The following is a 16,603-nucleotide window of genomic DNA, read 5'->3' on the forward strand; positions in this document are numbered from 1 at the left end:
CCCACAGCATGATGCTGCCACCACCATGCTTCACCGTAGGGATGGTGTCAGGTTTCCATAGGTGATGCTTGGCATTCAGGCCAGAGTTCAACCTTGGTTTCATCACCTCCCTGATCAAGGCCCTTCTTCCCCGACTGCTCAGTTTGGTCGGGCGGCCAGCTCTAGGAAGAGTCTTGGTAGTTCCAAACGTCTTCCATTTAAGAATGATGGAGGCCACTTCAATGCTGGAGACATTTTTTGGTACCCTTCCCCAGATCTGTGCCTCAACACAATCCTGTCTCGGAGCTCTACGAACAATTCTTTCAACCTCATGGCTTGGTTTTTGCTCTGACATGCACTGGCAAATGTGGGAATTTATATAGACAGGTGTGTGCCTTTCCAAATCATGTCCAATCAATAGAATTTACCACAGGTGGACTCCATTCAAGTTGTAGAAACATCTCAAGGATGATAAATGAATACTGGATGCACCTGAGCTAAATTTCGAGTCTCATTGCAAAGGGTCTGAATACTTAAGGTATTTCCGTTTTTAATTTTTAATAAATTAGAAAGAAATTCTAAAAACCTGTTTTTGCTTTGTCATTATGGGGTATTGTGTGTAGATTGCTGAGCATTTAAAAAAAAATGTAATCCATTTTAGAATAAGGCTATAACGTACAAAATGTGTAGAAAGTCAAGGGGTCTGAATACTTTACGAAGGCACTGTATGTCACTGCACTAATCTGCAATAATAATCTGTTCACAGGAAAACCATATGACCTATTGGAAAACAAGTGCTTGAAAAAAATCAATTCAACAGCTTACTCCTTGCATGCTAACTGATCCCCTAAAGCCCCAAAATGATAAGATTTATGAGAAGAGTTTAACGACTTGCAAAGAGGAACAGTCACAATACAGTCCCCATATGACTCAAATCCAATCACGGAATCCAACCAAACAAATGGTGTGCCCCCCACAAAATGACTACTATACTAACATTGATTTTGCTGATAGCTATTTAAGTGAGGAAAAAAGTACTTACTATGATTGTAAGTCGCTCTGAATAAGAGCGTCTGCTAAATGACTAAAATGCCAATGTAAAATGTTTGTTTGAGATTTGCAGAAACACAGATGTTCTATATAAAGGCCATAGCCTTGTCAGTTAGGATTTTTTTGTATTAGCTACACCTGTTTGATAAATAAACTGTTCTGCCTTCACTGTCTGCCTGCGAGGGAAATGCATGTAAGCGGTTCTTAAACATCGGACATCACGAGAGCTCACGGAAACTTGTTCTTACACTCCTTAGCTTTTTCATTGAGACACTTCCAAGCATAATGCTAGTAATTGATAGCATACATTTGATTAAAGTTCATTTAAGAGGCCCGGCATCAAGGGTGACCACATTTTCAAAAACAATGCAGAATAATAGTGTTATAGAGTGTAATGAGCCCTTTGTTTGAATTTACTATATAGAAAAACAATGGGGACTTTTGGGGACTGGTTGATTATTGACTTAATCTGCCATCTAGTGTTCAAATGAGTAAAGTGCACCTACCGAGGTGCACTTTACTTCCATATTACTCCTATATTACAGGAGTAATATAGTAATATAAAATATATACATTACCAGTCAAAAGTTTGGACACAACTACTCATTCAAAGGTTTTTCTTTATTTTACTATTTTCTACACTGTAGAATAATAATGAAGACATATGAAATCATTTATTTAAAAAGTGTCAAACAAATCTAAATATATTATATTTTTGAGATTGTTCAGATAGCCAACCTTTGACTTGATGACAGCTTTACACACTCTTGGCATTCTCTCAACCAGCTTCATGAGGTTGTCACCTGAAATGCGTTAAAATTAACAGGTGTGCCTTGTTAAAAGTTCACTTGTGGAATTTCTTTCCTTCTTAATGTTTTTGAGCCAATCAGTTGTGTTGTGACAAGGTAGTTGGTGGTATACAGAAGATAGCTCTATTTGGTAAAAGACCAAGTCCATATTATGTGAAGAACAGCTCAAATAAGCAAAGAGAAACGACAGTCCATCATTACTTTAAGACATGAAAGTCAGTCAATACTGAACATTTAGAAAATTTTGAAAGTTTCTTCAAGTGCGGTCACGAAAACCATCAAGTGCTATGATGAAACTATCACTCATGAGGACCCTCACAGGAAAGGAAGACCCAGAGTTACTTCTGCTGCAGAGGGTATGTTTATTAGAGTTAACTACACCTCACATTGCAGCCCAAATAAATGTTTCACAGATTTCAACAAACACATCTCAACATCAATTGTTCAGAGGAGACTGAGTGAATCAGGCCTTCATGGTCGAATTTCTGCAAAGAAACCACTACTAAAGGACAACAATAAGAAGAAGAGACTTGCTTGGCCCAAGAAACATGAGCAATGGACATGAGACCAGTGGAAATCTGTCCTTTGGTCTGATGAGTCCAAATGTGCAATTTTTGGTTCCAACCGTCGTATCTTTGTGCCACGCAGAGTAGGTGAATGGATTATCTCCGCATGTGTGGTTTCCACAGTGACGCATGGAGGAGGTGTGATGGTGCTTTGATGGTGATACTGTCTGTGACTTATTTAGAATTCAAGGCACACTTAACCAGCATGGGTTAACACAGCGTTCTGCAGCAATACGCCATCCCATCTGGTTTGGGCTTAGTGGGACTGTCATTTGTTTTTCAACAGGACAATGAACCAACACACCTCCAGGCTGTGTAACTGCTATTAGACCAATAATCAGAGTGATGGTGCTGCATCAGATGACCTGGCCTCCATAATCACCCAACCTCAACACAATTGAGAAGGTTTAGGATGAGTTGGACTGCAGAGTGAAGGAAAAGCAGCCAACAATTACTCAGCCTATGTGGGAACTCCTTCAAGACTGTTGGAAAAGCATTCCAGGTGAAGCTGGTTGAGAGAACGCAAAGGTGTGAAAATCTGTCATCAAGGCAAAGGGTGGATACATTGAAGAATATTGAAATAAAAAATATTTACTTTGTTTAACACTTTAGGTTACATGAGTCCATGTGTTATTTCATAGTTTTGTCTTCATTATTATTCTACAATGTAGAAAATAAAACAAATAAAGAAAAACCCTTGAACGAGTAGGTGTGTCACCCCTACTTCCCCTGGCTATGTAACATAGTAGATATTTATAGATATGTAGGATGCCTTCTTTTGAAAGGGACCAAGTGAGTCTGATTGGTTTGGTAATTAAACTTCCGTCGGCTTACAGGGAGTCAGAGCTTTAATCGGCTTACAGGGAGGCAGAGCTTTAATCAGCATCCGGCTGAAGGTGCAATTTGACTGGCAGTCTGATGTTCAAAGCCTCTATAAATTGTACCATTACTTCACAAATACACCATGAATAGCATGGATTGAAACTGCTTCGCATGAATTTCCTTGCCCACATTTTATCGAACTACCTACACCAAAGGCAGTTATGCAGGCAATGTTTACCGAAGGTCTTAGTTAGGGCTTAGTTAGCCTATTAAAGACAATTACTTTATTCTAATTGTGATTATTGCACAGTTAACAGCTTTATTCATTAGTATCTACACCATCAAGGACAGCCGTATTAACCAAAGTGTGATGAACAACCTCAGCTGGCAGACATGTTTATTTTATATAATATATGCCATTTAGCAAACGCTTTGTCCAAAAGCAACTTAGTCGTGTGTGTTGTGGCAGATCAGGGGAGTTTGGTCAAGACGTGTACACAGTATTAGTTCGGTTTCAAGGGTGTTTATTTAAATAATAAACAAAGAGAAAAAAAATAGCCCTTGGTGATACCGTCTTTTGGGCTCCGGGGTCTTGATGTATCCGGTGGGGAAGAAAACCGAGCTCCCGCCTTTATCTCTTGTACTGCGCACAACTATACAGGCATAACCTCTCTTCCCCAGTCCACAACCCTGTGTGCTGCTCTTCTGGAAACCTTATGGGACTCATCCAGCAGAGGGAGCCATCGCCGCGTGATGTAGACTTCGTCCGTCATCAGGCCTCAACGATTCTCCCCCTGGTGACTACGCCACAGTGCATACATTTTACATATGGGTCGCCCCGGCAATCACACCCACAACCCAGGCAGTGAAATGTGGACACCTTCTCGTCGAACATCTCATTCCAAAATCATGGGCATTAATATGGAGTTGGTCCCCCCCTTTGCTGCTATAACAGCCTCCACTCTTCTGGGAAAGCGTTCCACTAGATCAGGTTTCCCAAACTGGGGATGCCGTCGAGGGGTAGGCCAAATAAAAATGTGATTCACATTTAAAAATAAACGTTTTTTTCCCCACATTTTCCACAGTCAATTTATATTTTCCAACGGGGCTATACATTTTGATGAGGTTTTTTCTTGCCTGAGTAGCCTCCTTTCACTGCCAAAAATAAAATTAAACCATCTAGTGTTCAGAGAAATAACAACACAATGTCAAAATCAGGTAGCCTAGTCAAATAATTAACATTTAATCACATTAACCGTTACTCTCTCGCGGGAATTCCGCTGACGGTCCGTATGTTGCCAAACATAGCTGCTGCTCATGTTGCTATCTGTACTGATGGCTCAAAAGCCATGACAGATAGACATAGTGGAGTGGTAACGCACGTGCAAGCAGTTTCTCTCAATGCAACTTAGAGGCTCTTGCTAACAAGGGAATGCATGACAGCTTGAAATACGTTTTGAACATTACAGTGAAAATGGTTAACTTTGTAAAAGCAAGGACCCTGAACTCTTGTGCATTTTCTTCACTATGCAATGATATGGACAGCGACCATGTAACACTTTTACAACATACAGAAGTGCGCTGGTTATCAAGAGGCAAAGTATTGACACGTTTTTTTGAATTGAGAGACGAGCTTAAAGTTGTATTTACTGACCATCATTTTCACTTGTCTGACCGCTGATGAGTTTCTCACACGACTGGCCTATATGGGTGATGTGTTTTCTCGCCTGAATAACCTGAATCTAGGATTACAGGGACTCTTTGCAACTATATTCAATGTGCGGGACAAAATTGAGGCTATGATTAAGAAGTTGGAGCTCTTCTCTGTCTGCATTAACAATGACAACACACAGGTCTTTCCATCATTGTAAGATGTTTTTGTGTGCAAATTAACTCAAGCTTACGGACAATGTCAAATGTGATATAGCGAAGCACCTGAGTGAGTTGAGTGCTCAATTACGCAGGTACTTTCCTGAAACGGATGACACAAACAACTGGATTTGTTATCCCTTTCATGCCTTGCCTCCAGTCCACTTACCGATATCTGAACAAGAGAGCCTCATCGAAATTGCAACAAGCGGTTCTGTGAAAATGTTATTTAACACTGCACTAATCCATCAAATTTTCTCACGGTAAAGTGTAACCTGTGTGTTTGCTTGCTTCCGTCTCTGTCTCCTACACTGTTCCCTCTAACTCTGCTCCTGTTCTCCAGGACCTAGGGGTTCTGCCCAACACCCAGATGTGGATCCACCTGATGACCTCCATTACCAACCATCCTCCAACTTTTCATTACATCATTATTGTCATTATCTGTTAAGAAAGTTTTCTTGCTCTATCATACTGGGTATATAATATGTGAGATACAGTGATGAACTAAAAACACTAGCACTGCAAACACTCAGAACAAAGAGAGCAGCAGTGCCTGGACTTTGCAGTCTCCCTCTTCAAGTCCCCCTTCTGAGACTGGGGGACTTGAGAACAAGTGACAAGCAGAATTCCACACACCAGAATTCAGTATTTTAGTCTATGATTTCCATGTGTGTACAAAAAATCTGTGAAAATAGATTAATGACACAACTGTACCAAAAACAATCAATGTTTGTATTAAAATCTTAAATATTGCCAGGTTGGTTTTCATAGCTGTTTCACAAGGTGTTCATTATTGTAAGTTGTAACGTTTCCTTTGATGGTATTTATTTGTTCACACCTTAACACCTAAGGACTGACGACAACTGAGGGCTAAATAAAGGGGGTTTAATCAGGGTATTGATTAAGTCCAGGTGTGCCTAATGATGGTTGTCAGGTGTTCGTAATGATGGGTTGCCAGGACTGGTGGTTAGTAAACAGGCGATGTCGAGAGCCGGAACAGTGGAGCGGGAGTAGAATCTGGCAACCCTCATAAAATCTTACATAGCACCACTATCGCAAAGTATCAAGCAAAAAACAAGCATTGGCCATAATAAAAAATAATAAAAACATAAGGCTACTATTATATAATGAGTATTTCGGTCACAACCTGGTTGATTAGCAAGATTGGGTTGTTAACAAATGTTTTTATTTTTGCCTCCCTCAAAAATGATTTTCCTATGAATGAAGCCGCACAACATTTTTTGTCTTTTCCTACAAATTCAGTAGCACAAAAATGTGTGTATTTTCACACAAATTAAGCCAAACAATTTTTTTTTAAACAGTCCAAATCTGCTAAAATACTTTTTGTACATATTTGCACGAATTGAGTGTGAGATTGTGTTGGTTTGATTGACTGAGACTAAGGTCCAATCCTGGCCACAGGTGTAAAATGGACTATGGCTGATTAGGGGCTGTTGATGTGTGTGTGGCCCCACACTATGGTATCCCTTACCTCTGTGTGACCCAGCTGGCTGGTGCCCAGTCTGGGCATGACGTGGCTGTCTGTCAGTGCCAGTCTGCATCAGTTAGTGTATGGCTGGAAGCGGTGAGCTGCAAATAACAGAAGCACACACTTGTATGCACACGTAGCCACACACACACATGTTTAATATACTTTTTTAAACTTGAACTTTCATCACTACTGAGGCAGAATATTGAATGCAAGTTTCGTCAGCAATGACTACCTCAATATGCAGCATTGAGAAGGGGCAAGTTTTTCATGATCCAATCTATTTTGTGGCAACCTAAGTGGATATGAAATTCCCCAAACAGAACACAGACTTGACTAATATATTGGCTTTCTCATGCTAAATATTGAGGCAATCATTTTCAGCAAATATTGCAATGATAAATTACCACTGTGCCCTAAGGAAAATATGCACTCACATATAATTGCAGACATATAATTGCAGGCAGCTCACAGATTGGTATCCCACAGGAAGTTCTCATACAACTACAAAACCAGCAAGTTTATTAATTGTAGGTACAATAAAATATACTGTACAACAGTATACTACTATTGCATGAGATATTAATTTTAACCCTCATTTAAAACATTAATCATTAAATCATTACTCTAGCATGGCAGAGAATCCACTAAATATTTCATGCATGGAGTCCGGCGAACTTATCTTCAACTTGACAAATTAATTAAGGCGTTGCTTTGGTGATAAATGAGCGAGCCTCGTTAAGACATGACACCAGCCACACTACCTTGGCAGCATCTGTAAATTTGTATTTTATTAATTACTGCTGAAAAGATTAAACCTGTGGCATATTGTAATTACAGGATCCAGTGTTTAAATGTACTGCAGTAGGCTAAATCAGGGTCACACCAAGTGTTTTTTGGTAGTCTTAAACAAATCTACTTTGAACCAAAAGTATACACCTTACAAACATAATTTAAAAAAGATAATAAACTCTGAGACTCGTACTATCCGCCTCCTGTGTCTGCATCTGGGTCTAGCCTGAGCCGTGATACCTACAGTAGATCCATTTGCTGAAATAGAGTGAAACATAGTGGACATAGCAGTCTCTGAGTGAGAATGAATCAATATCACAGAGCCTGTATGAATCGAACTCAAAACTGAGTTGAAATATTGGAATAGTCCCATGTCAGTGAACTCATCTGTGGTGTCTCCCTCCAGGAATTGGCTCAGGAGTCTCCCAGGCAGACAGCAGCTCCACACTGCAGGCCCTGGAGAGTATAATTTCCACACTCCCTCCACACATTCAATATTCATTTGTAAACTTATGATGGGGGAAAAAGAGGGAAAGGGGACATTAGAAAGTGTCTTGGAAAGCAGTCCCATGTGTCAGAGATGTGACCTAGATACCTTTAACAATTGATTGGTGATCGTCTGGTTGCATTGAAGGTACTTGGTGTCCTGTATGTCAGGCCTGAAATCTGTTGACTTCCTAATATGGATGCCATAGAACCGTAGAGCAGCCACAGTGTAACTCTTGACATTAAATCGGGACTCTCTGACTATACATGTATACGCAGAACACACACCATGGTGCACTTTTTTGATTTCTTTCAAAAGTGTTTGTGATTACCCCAGTAATCAGTGAGCAGTGTCCTAATCCCTGCTGAGTGACTCAGGTTTCCCCTCTACATGGCAATGGTAGATAATCGACAGCGTGTTCTTTAATAAATTATTATTTATTATCATGATACAAATCCCTTGACTTTAAGTGAGAATGAATTCCAAATCCTTCTCATATGGTGCTAGCGGAGGGAACACATAGAATGATGACCCCAGGCTGATGTTTTTGAATACCAGAGTGAAGAGACCAAGATGGCTTGCATTGAGAGAATGTGGACCTTCAAAACAATGCATGACACCACCTGTGTTTGCTTAAGTGATAATGCCCGAGAAGCCGGTGTTTGCAGTATATATTGGCACGGGTGTTGTTACAGAGCCACAAACCGTGCCAATGTATCCTCCAAACACCAGCTTTGAGGGGAACCACAGGACACGGTGGTTCAGAGGAGCTAGCCAACAACACAGCTAACACAATAACTTTGTTATGAGGACAGACAGAGGTAGGTATACACCATGTTCCCATTAATACATCTTCTTTGTCGAAGTCTGGCTAAGAGCTTCATTTGATGTCTGGTATCCTCATTACGCACCTGTTCGATGATAGAGAAGAAGGTCTTTGAGTACTGCGCTTCTCATCCTCGCCATATGGAGCAGGAGGAAGAAAGAAAGGAGAAGGAAGAGCTGTGGTGTTTGTGTTCCTTTGAAGTGTGCATCAACCAGTGAAGAATCTACTCGTCTACTCCCACAGCAGGCACACACACACACACACAGACACGTCAACAACCCCCAATCAGCCATGGTTAGTGATGAGCGAGCAGCATTAACCATCGTTTTAAATTTCCGTTTAGATTATTATTATTTATTTATTTATTTTTGTAAACATTAAATGCACTATGCATTATGTGGGTTCAATGCTGTAACAACACAGAATAAAACAATGAACCGTTTGACACGTACATTCACATTAAAAAAAACGTATTAAATAACAATTTAAAAAAATCCCCGTCATAATCTGTCAGTTTAAACTAGAGATATTTCAATCCGCCTATGGCGGCTTTCCGCATCTGCGGTGGAAGGTGGCCTAGCGTCCAGACGGTTCGGTCTACATAACTAATATGATCCCACTGTGGAAACGGGAGATTCTCAAAAACATGATGGTGTTCTCCATCACGGTACTTGTCTGAAGGTAACCAGTACCGGTGAAAAAAATGAATGGAAGTATGGAGGTAGTTTTGTGCCTACAACCAAATTGTACAGTACCAGTCACAAGTTCGCACACACCGACTCATGCAAGCGTTTTTCTTTATTTTACTATTTTCTACATTGCAGAATAATAGTGAAGACATCAAAACTACAAAATAACACATATGGAATCATGTAGTAACCAAAAAGCATTTTAGATTCTTCAAAGTAGTCACCATTTGCCTTGATGACAGCTTTGCACACTCTTGGTATTCTCTCAACCAGCTTCACCTGGAATGCTTTTCCAACAGTCTTGAAGGATTTCCCACATACTGTATGTGGAGCACTTGTTGGCTGTTTTTCCTTGAATCTGCGGTCCAACTCAACCATCTCAATTTGGTTGAGGTCGGGTGATTATGGAGGCCAAGGCATCTGATGCAGTACTCCATCACTCTCCTTCTTGGTCAAATAGCACTTACAGAGCCTGAGGTTTGTTGGGTCATTCTACTATTGTAAAACAAATTATAGTGCCACTAAGCACAAACCAGATGGGCTGGCATATCGCTGCAGAATGCTGTGGTAGCCATGCTGGTTAAGTGTGCCTTGAATTCTAAATAAATCACAGACAGTATCAGCAAAGCAGCAAAGCTTCAGCAAAGCACCACCACACCATCACACCTCCTCCCCATCTTTCACAGTGGGAACTACACATGTGAAGATCATTCATTCGCCTACTCTGCATCTCACAAAGACACAGGGGTTGGAATCAAAAATCTCAAATTTGGACTCATCAGACCAAAGGGCAGATTTGCACTGGTCTAATGTCCATTGCTTGTGTTTCTTGGCCCAAGCAAGTCTCTTCTTATTATTGGTGGGCTTTAGTAGTGGTTTCTTTGCGGCAATCTGACCATGAAGGCCTGATTCACGCAGTCTCCTCTGAACAGTTGATGTTGAGATGTGTCTGTTACTTGAACTCTGTGAAGCATATATTTGTGCTGCAATTTCTGAGACTTGTAACTCTAATGAACTTATCCTCTTAGCAGAGGTAACTCTGGGTCTTCCTTTCCTGTGGCGGTCCTCATGAGAGCCGGTTTCATCATAGCACTTGATGGTTTTTGAGACTGCACTTGAAGAAACTTTCAAAGTTCTTGAAATTGACTGGATGACTGACCTTCATGTCTGAAAGTAATGATGGACTGTCGTTTCTATGTGATTATTTGAGTTGTTCTTGCCATAATATGGACTTGGTCTTTTACCAAATAGGGCCCAGGCTATATACCACACCTACCTTGTCACAAAACAACTGATTGGCTCAAATGCATTAAGGAAAGAAATTCCACAAATTAACTTTTAACAAGGCACACCTGTTAATTGAAATGCATTCCAGGTGACTACCTCGTGAAGCTGGTTGAGAGAATGTTAAACGTGTGCGACGCTGTCATCAAGGCAAAGGGTTGCTACTTTATGGAATCTCAAAGGTAGAATATATTTCTATTTGTTTAACACTTGTTTGGTTACTAAATTATTCCATATATCATGGTTTTAATGCCTTTACTATTATTCTACAATGTAGAAAATAGTAAAAATAAATAAAAGCCCTGGAATGAGTAGGTGTGTCCAAACTTATGACTGGTACTGTATATATACAGTACATTCGAAAAAAGTCAGAATCTTTGACTTTTCCCACATTTTGTTATGTTACAGCCTTATTCTAAAATGGATTAAATGAAAACAATCTACAGACAATACCCCATAATGACAAAGCAGAAACAGGTTTTTCGAAATGTTTGCTAATTTATTAAAAATAAAAAACTGAAATACCTTATTTACAGAAGTATTCAGACCCTTTTCTATGAGACTTGAAATTGAGCTCAGGTGCATCCTGTTTCCATTGATCATCCTTGAGAGTTTTCTACAACTTGATTGGAGTCCACCTGTGGTAAATTCAATTGATTGGACATGATTTGGAAAGGCACATACCTGTCTATATAAGGTCCCACAGTTGACAGTGCATGTCAGAAACCAAGCCATGAGGTCGAAGGAATTGTCCATAGAGCTCCGAGACAGGATTGTGTCGAGGCACAGATCTGGGGAAGGGTATCAAAAATGTCTGCAGCATTGAAGGTCCCCAAGAACACAGTGGCCTCCATCCTTCTTAAATGGAAGAAGTTTGGAACCATCACAACTCTGGCCGCCCGGCCAGACTGAGCAATCGGGGGGAGAAGGTCCTTGGTCAGGGAGGTGATCTAGAACCTGATGGTCACTCTGACAGAGCTCTAGAGTTCATCTGTGGAGATGGTAGAACCTTCCAGAAGGACAACGATCTCTGCAGCACTCCACCAATCAGTCCTTCGTGGTAGAGTGACCAGACGGACGCCACTCCTCAATAAAAGGCACATGACAGCCCGTTTGGAGTTTGCGAAAAGGCACCTAAAGTCTCTCAGACCATGAGAAACAAGATCCTCTGGTCTGATGAAACCAAGATTGAACTTTTTGGCGTGAATGCCAAGCGTCACGTCTGGAGGAAACCTGGCACCATCCCTACGGTGAAGCATGGTGGTGGCAGCATCATGCTGTGGGGGGGGGGGGGTCAGTGGCAGGCACTGGGAGAATAGTAAGGATCAAGGGAAAGATTAACAGAGCAAATTACAGAGCGATCCTTCATGAAAACCTCTCCAGAGCCATCATGACCTCAGACTGGAGCAAAGGTTCACCTTCCAACAGGACAACAACCCTAAGCACACAGCCAAGAAACGCAGGAGTGGCTTCGGGACAAGTCTCTGAATGTCCTTGAGTGGCCCAGCCAGAGTCCGAACTTGAACCCGATCGAACATCTCTGTAGAGAACTGAAAATATCTGTGCAGCGACGCTCCCCATCCAACCTGACAGAGCTTGAGAGGATCTGCAGAGAGGAATGGGAGAAACTCCCCAAAAACAGGTGTGTCAAGCTTGTAGTGTCATACCCAAGAAGACTCAAGGCTGTAATCGCTGCCAAAGGTGCTTCAACAAAGTACTGAGTAAAGGGTCTGAATACTTATGTAAATGTGATATTTTTTTTCTTTCTATGTTTTATAAATTGGTAAACATTTCTAAAAACCTGTTTTAGCTCTGTCATTATGGGGTATTGTGTGTGGATTGATGAGGGGATTTAAAAAAAAAAATACATTTTAGAATAAGGCTGTAACGTAACAAAATGTGGAAAAGGTCAAGGGGTCTAAATACTTTCCGAATGCACTGTATCTCCTAGATCTAGGACAGACACTTCAAAACCTTATTCTTTATGATTTATTTTTGACTGTCTCTTTTCCCATTTCTGAATGTGTTATTCAATGCGTTTCTATGGGCCATAGTATTAAAAGCCAATGCAATATTAAGGGGTTCTAAATTATCCATGGTATGACCATCTTTAAACAATTTCATATGTCAGCTTAGAACAAAACATACAATATGTTACAAATTTGAAAAAAGTATACGTTACAAATTCAAAAAAGATGGCTAACTAGCTAGCTTGTTAACGTTAGCTAGACTAGAGGTTAGGGTTAAATTTAGGAGTTAGTTTAAAGGGTTAGGGGAAGGGTTGGCTACATTCTAATTAGTTGCAAAGTAGCTAAAATGCTAAAGTTGTCCATGATGAGAACTTTTGGGTTGCTAGACGACCGCATTACACGCCCACCTATCCACCCCAACTAACCACCCTACTTTGGTTTTTGCTTTAAGTAACCATCTTTCTTACAGTATGGAACCATTCCAAACGTAACATATCATATTAATTTTAGTGCCCAAAGTTTACATTTACTATGTTACGTCTAGTCTATGAGACCAGGCTGGGCTATCAGATAGAATCAGGAGAATCTGAGAGGATAGAATAGCCTCTAAACAGCCCAAGCTCTTCTGACAATCCTCTCTTATTTCACCCCACTGTCTGCTGGGGGGTCTGGGTGATGAGAATACACCACAGATGCCCAGATACATTTCATCAGCTCTTGTCATCACTCTAGGCCTGGAGGTTGTAGTGTAGTATCAGATTGCAGAGTGAGAGTGGATAGATGCTGGCTGGTTTCTACCTGCGCCAGTCAAGGTCTAGTGTAATAAAAAGTCTGGATATTCAGTTCATATCTGGGACAGATCCAACCACACACTGTCTGGTTCGCTATCATCTCCAAAGCAGGAGTCCTATCTGTTCTAGAGGTCGACCAATTATGATTTTTCAACACCGATACCGATTATTGGAAGACCAAAAAAATCCGATACCGATTAATCTGACAATTTTTTTATTTATTTGTAATAATGACAATTACAACAATACTGAATGAACACTTATTTTAACTTAATATAATACATCAATAAAACCAATTTAGCCTCAAATAAATAATGAAACATGTTCAATTTTGTTTAAATAATGCAAAAACAAAGTGTTGGAGAAGAAAGTAAAAGTGCAATATGTGCCATGTAAAAAAGCTAACGTTTAAATTCCTTGCTCAGAACATGAGAACATATGAAAGCTGGTGGTTCCTTTTAACATGAGTCTTCAATATTCCCAGGTAAGAAGTTTTAGGTTGTAGTTATTATAGGGATTATAGGACTATTTCTCTCTATACCATTTGTATTTCATATACCTTTGACTATTGGATGTTCTTATAGGCACTTTAGTATTGCCAGTGTAACAGTATAGTTTCCGTCCCTCTCCTCGCCCCTACCTGGACTCTAACCAGGAACACATCGACAACAGCCACTCTCGAAGCATCGTTACCCATCGCTCCACAAAAGCCGCGGCCCTTGCAGAGCAAGGGGAACAACTACTCCAAGTCTCAGAGCGAGTGACATCACCGATTGAAACAAATTAGCGCGCACCCCGCTAACTAGCTAGCCATTTCACATCGGTTACACCAGCCTAATCTCGGGAGTTGATAGGCTTGAAGTCATAAACAGCTCAATGCTTGAAGTACAGCGAAGAGCTGCTGGCAAATGCACGAAAGTGCTGTTTGAATGAATGCGTACGAGCCTGCTGCTGCCTACCATCGCTCAGTCAGACTGCTCTATCAAATATCAAATCATAGACTTAATTATAACATAATAACACACAGAAATACGAGCCTTTGGTCATTAGTATGGTCGAATCCGGAAACTATCATTTCGAAAACAAAACGTTTATTCTTTCAGTGAAATACGGAACCGTTCCGTATTTTATCTAACGGGTGGCATCCCCAAGTCTAAATATTGCTGTTACATTGTACAACCTTCAATGTTATGTCATAATTATGTGTTCGCAACGAGCCAGGCGGCCCAGACTGCTTGCACGGAACGCAAGAGAAGTGACACAATTTCCCTAATTATAAGAAATTCATGTTAGCAGGCAATATTAACTAAATATGCAGGTTTAAAAATATATACTTGTGTATTGATTTTAAAGAAAGGCATTGATATTTATGGTTAGGTTTGGTGCAACGACAGTGCTAAATCATCACCCGTTTAGCGAAGTAGGCTGTGATTCGATGATAAATTAACAGGCACCGCATCGATTATATGCAACGCAGGACACGCTAGAGAAACTAGTAATATCATCAACCATGTGTAGTTAACTAGTGATTATGTGAAGAATGATTGTTTTTTATATGTTTAATGCTAGCTAGCAACTTATCTTGGCTTCTTGCTGCCCTCGTAACAGGTAGTCAGCCTGCCATGCAGGCTCCTCGTGGAGTGCAATGTAGGAATCCTCGAGCTGACAAGGTAAAAATCTGTCGTTCTGCCCCTGAACAAGGCAGTTAACCCACCGTTCCTAGGCCGTCATTGAAAATAAGAATGTGTTCTTAACTGACTTGCCTAGTTAAATAAAGGTGTAAAAAATATATATATAATAATAAAAATAAATAAAATCAGCCAAATCGTTGTCCAAAAATACCAATTTCCGATTGTTATGAAAACTTGAAATCAGCCCTAATTAATCGGCCATTCCGATTAATCGGTCGACCTCTAATCTGTTCTGTCACATAATGTTACAGTACTGCCCGAAAGCTTTTCCTTCGGTGTACCCACGTCTTCTGACAGATGCAGGAAGACCCAAAATACACTCTCTCTTCTTGTTTACTTCAATATTCCTTAGCTAGCATCCCCTTCCTTGTCCACAGGCTGTTTGCCTAGTAATTAAACACAGTCTGTTTTCCACAGCGTGCCTAAAACTTGTTGTCCAAATGTCATTTTTAGCATTTTTATCAGGCATTATTCGTCCTGGATGTGTAAGCAACAAATGTAGCGAAATTTGGGTTATTATCTGGCTTCATACTACAGAATAAAAATCTCTATGCTACAGATGTAGGATTTTAATTTGATCCAGTTTGCTACAGCTTGAAAATAGGACATGTAAATTATTATGTGGATTATAATTAATGGACATTTTTTTAGGGGTTGATCTATTTTTTGTGAGGGAAAATCAAATTTCAAAGTTGAAATTACAAACTTTAGAAGCCTTTTTAAAACTAAAATAGCCTAAAAGTTAGAATTTCCTGCTGTGCAGGACAATTCTCAGCAACAAAATAGTGTTAAATCAAATTAAGATAATACATCTGTACATGCAGATACACTATTAGAAAAAAGGGTTCCAAAAGAGTTATTTGCAGAGGTATAGGGTTCTACCAAGAACCGTTTTCATCTGAAGAACCCTTTTTGGAAAACAAGGGTTCTTTGTAAGACAAAGGGTTCTACACAGAACCTTTTTTATCCTAAAAACCTGTGATGGTGGCATTTTATTGCATTCAATGCATCTTCACTTATACCTTCTTTAAATGGGTAATTGTGTTACTTGTGTGTTAATTGGACCCAGAACTGTCATTATTCAAACCATTCCATATATGTATACATTTACCATCAACTTCAGTAGTTTGTCTTGGAAATTTGAGTGTTTCAGGTGTGTTGACCATGCCTAGTAATTGGCCACACCTGCTCTTAATTTGTTTGTGTTTTGAAAGGTGGTCTGTTTGAACAGTGGGAAAGAAATGTTTGGAAGAGGTACAGTAGACATGCTATGTGCTCTGCAGGAAAGGCTTTAAGATGTTTTAATAACCTTTTAGCATGGTCTCTGTTCTAACTTCCTTAAAACCATCTGTTTTATAGCCCAACAAATATGTATTGAATTACGACAATTTGAATCAGTTTACAAAGACTGTACCTATATGTGCATGTAAAGTGCCTTCAGAAAGTATTCACACCCCTTGACTTGTTCTACATTTTGTTGTGTTACAAC

This window comes from Salvelinus namaycush, chromosome 22 (genome assembly GCF_016432855.1).
Source record: "Salvelinus namaycush isolate Seneca chromosome 22, SaNama_1.0, whole genome shotgun sequence".
Classification (NCBI taxonomy): domain Eukaryota; kingdom Metazoa; phylum Chordata; class Actinopteri; order Salmoniformes; family Salmonidae; genus Salvelinus; species Salvelinus namaycush.